Here is a 2,828-nt window from a genome sequence, read left to right as displayed (position 1 = left end):
AGTGAAGACAAAATGCCTTTGACCAGAGCGTGTGCACAAAGATGGTGGTTAGAAAAGTGGACACCACCCCCAAAAAACTTGGAAAAATAGGCAGTGCGCACGTGGTTTTAAAATTTCAAATTCCCGCGTACGCGCTTCGGTTTGTTCTTCCCGAGCCTAGAAAAGGTAGCGCGTACGCGCTACGCCTAGGAAAATTAGCGCGTATGCATTGCTTATAGGAAAATGAGCGTGTATGCGCTAATAATCCAAATAAAACAGTGTACGTGGTGCTTGGTAAAAAAAGTTTTTAAAAAAAATTGGGCCTCATTTACCCGTAAAGCGCATTTTTTACTCTTTTTTTTTCCCATTTTCTAACCTAAACCGTGAACGGGGTGCTAAATTTGTCCTCCAGGCTATGGATCAAGGTTAGTTTTTGTTTATTTTTGTCTTTCTTTCTGGTTTATGCAATTTGTTTTACATTTTGAATTTAATTTCATTAATTTTGATTAGGTTTTTTCATTTTTTGTTTAAAAAACCAGATTCTTCTAATCCAGAACAAGGACAACCAAATGCACCTCCTGAAAACCCACAAGAACAACCAAATGCACCTCCTAAAAAAATACAAGAACAACCCCCAATTCCTCCTTTTGATCGCACAGCTGAAACATAGGAAGAATTAATTAATCAGTTAGGACAAAATACATCTAAAATCAATAGACTGGTTGTAAAATTGAAAACTTCTGAACTTGACCATCATCAATCCCTCGCCACTAGCCTAGAAACATTAGCTAGTGGTGCCATAGCTATTTCCACATAAATTACCAAATGGGGAAGCTTTAGGGATAGGTGTCGTCAATTCTATGCCAATGGGCTATCATACGATGGTGTTAAAAACAAAAATATTTCTAAACAATAAATATGTGCCCTTTTTGTTGACCCCAAAACTGGTCAGTCATTACCTCCTAATGCAAAGAGGTTTCCCATACATTGGTGTACCAATGTGCAGATGAAGAATCTTTTTTGGTAGAGGTGGTGGATGGTCTTTGATGATCTACCTTGTAATAATTATGAGGTGCCATTATATTTTTTGAGAAAAATATATTGTGAGTTTGTGCTCAATGTGCGCCCAAATTATTTTGACATGAGAGAGTTTCATGGTAGAGGTGGTGGCTCTGCCCAAGATAGACCTAGAGCCCGTAGGCGATTAGCCGTGGAGAGTCGCCGCCCCCTAGCACCCAAACCCAAGGTGCATCAGGTTGTCCCATTAGAGCTGAAAGAGTTGATGGAGCTACAGACTCTTCAGGCGGCCACAACATTGACTGGTGCCATCATTAGCACATCTTATTGTATTGGATGATGAGCCGTTAGAGGGCGACAGAGAGCCCATCGAGCATATGTGTGTCAATTGCTTAGGGATAGATGATGCAGTTGGTGTAGATGGATACTCATATCATCTATGCACGATTTGCAGTTGTAGATGTCAGGCTCACATGATTGAGGATGTCGCCCTGACAGATGAGTTGATGGACATGGTGTTTGCCCATGAGCCACAGACATAGGTGTGTTGATTTGAATTCATAACATTTTATTTATTAGTCACTTAAATTTTGTAATTACATAAATGAATTTTCATTTATACATCGATTTAAATTGAGACAAATAATATGCATTTCAGGATGCAGCAACGGTATCCCATACACCTCCCCCAGTTACCATATCTGCAACTTCGATGCCCGAGGTATAAATTTTGTAACATGTTAAAATAGAATAGTACACTTTGAATTCAAAAAAATACAAGATATACTAACTATCTTTAATGCTTGGTCCAATTTCTGGTTTATAGGTGTTGACAGGGGACGAAATGTCCCAGATTGATGACATCATGCTCTCAGTGATCGATTTTGGCCTACAAGGCTATACGGTATGATATTTTGTACAACTCTTTTTATGTATTGTTTTGATGGAATATGCAAGTCATTTCATTTTAGATTTTTTAAATTATGTTTAATTTATTATCTGTACTAATATCTCATGTTAATTTTGTGTTTTTAGGGTACCCCCTCCGCGTCTAGGGCTCGTCCTAAGAAAAAGAATTCCTCAAAGACGCCAAAACGTGTGAAGAAGGTAATTGAACACATTTTTAGTTGTACAATTGTTTGAAAATGTTGAAATCAAGTATTAGTTGGGGTTTGTAGATTGATTAGTGTTTTTTGTCTATTTTACATGTACAACAACCATTGAGCTTTGTGGATATGTTGAATGCACCTGATTCGCCTGTGGATCAAGAGAGGGCGGATGTATGTATCTCTACTTTATTTTCTTGATTTCATGATTATATGCACGCGTACATGTGAACTTGTGATATATTATAATCTTATAATTTTTTCATACAGGAAATATCCATACCTATTTCATCAATGGCGAACCCTCCTCCTTGCACTGGAGAAGCATCTCAGGATCCGGTACACTTTTGTTTGATATGTAAAATTAATTGTTTTCAACCTTCAATACTTATCATTATATTAATTGTATTTAATCTTTGTACATTTTTTTGTATAGGTAATAGCGTCAGTTTCTACATCGATGGTGAGCCATCCTCAGTCCATTGGAGAAGCATCTCAGGCACAGGTACGTCATTGTTCTCTATATTATAGCTTTTAAGTATTTTTTGATATATTTATGTTAGTACATTGTATTAATTGTACATTTAATCTACAATAGACTCCTTCACGGTACGGCCATAATGTGGATCAATTTAAGTATGTCTTCAAGAAAACTCCTAAGAGTGACAAGGAGAGGAGAGCAAAGACATTAGCTCCTGGATCAGTTGATGAGGTAATCTAAATTTC

Source organism: Cryptomeria japonica, chromosome 1 (assembly GCF_030272615.1).
Source record: "Cryptomeria japonica chromosome 1, Sugi_1.0, whole genome shotgun sequence".
Lineage (NCBI taxonomy): Eukaryota > Viridiplantae > Streptophyta > Pinopsida > Cupressales > Cupressaceae > Cryptomeria > Cryptomeria japonica.
Note: the sequence above shows the minus strand (reverse complement) of the source record.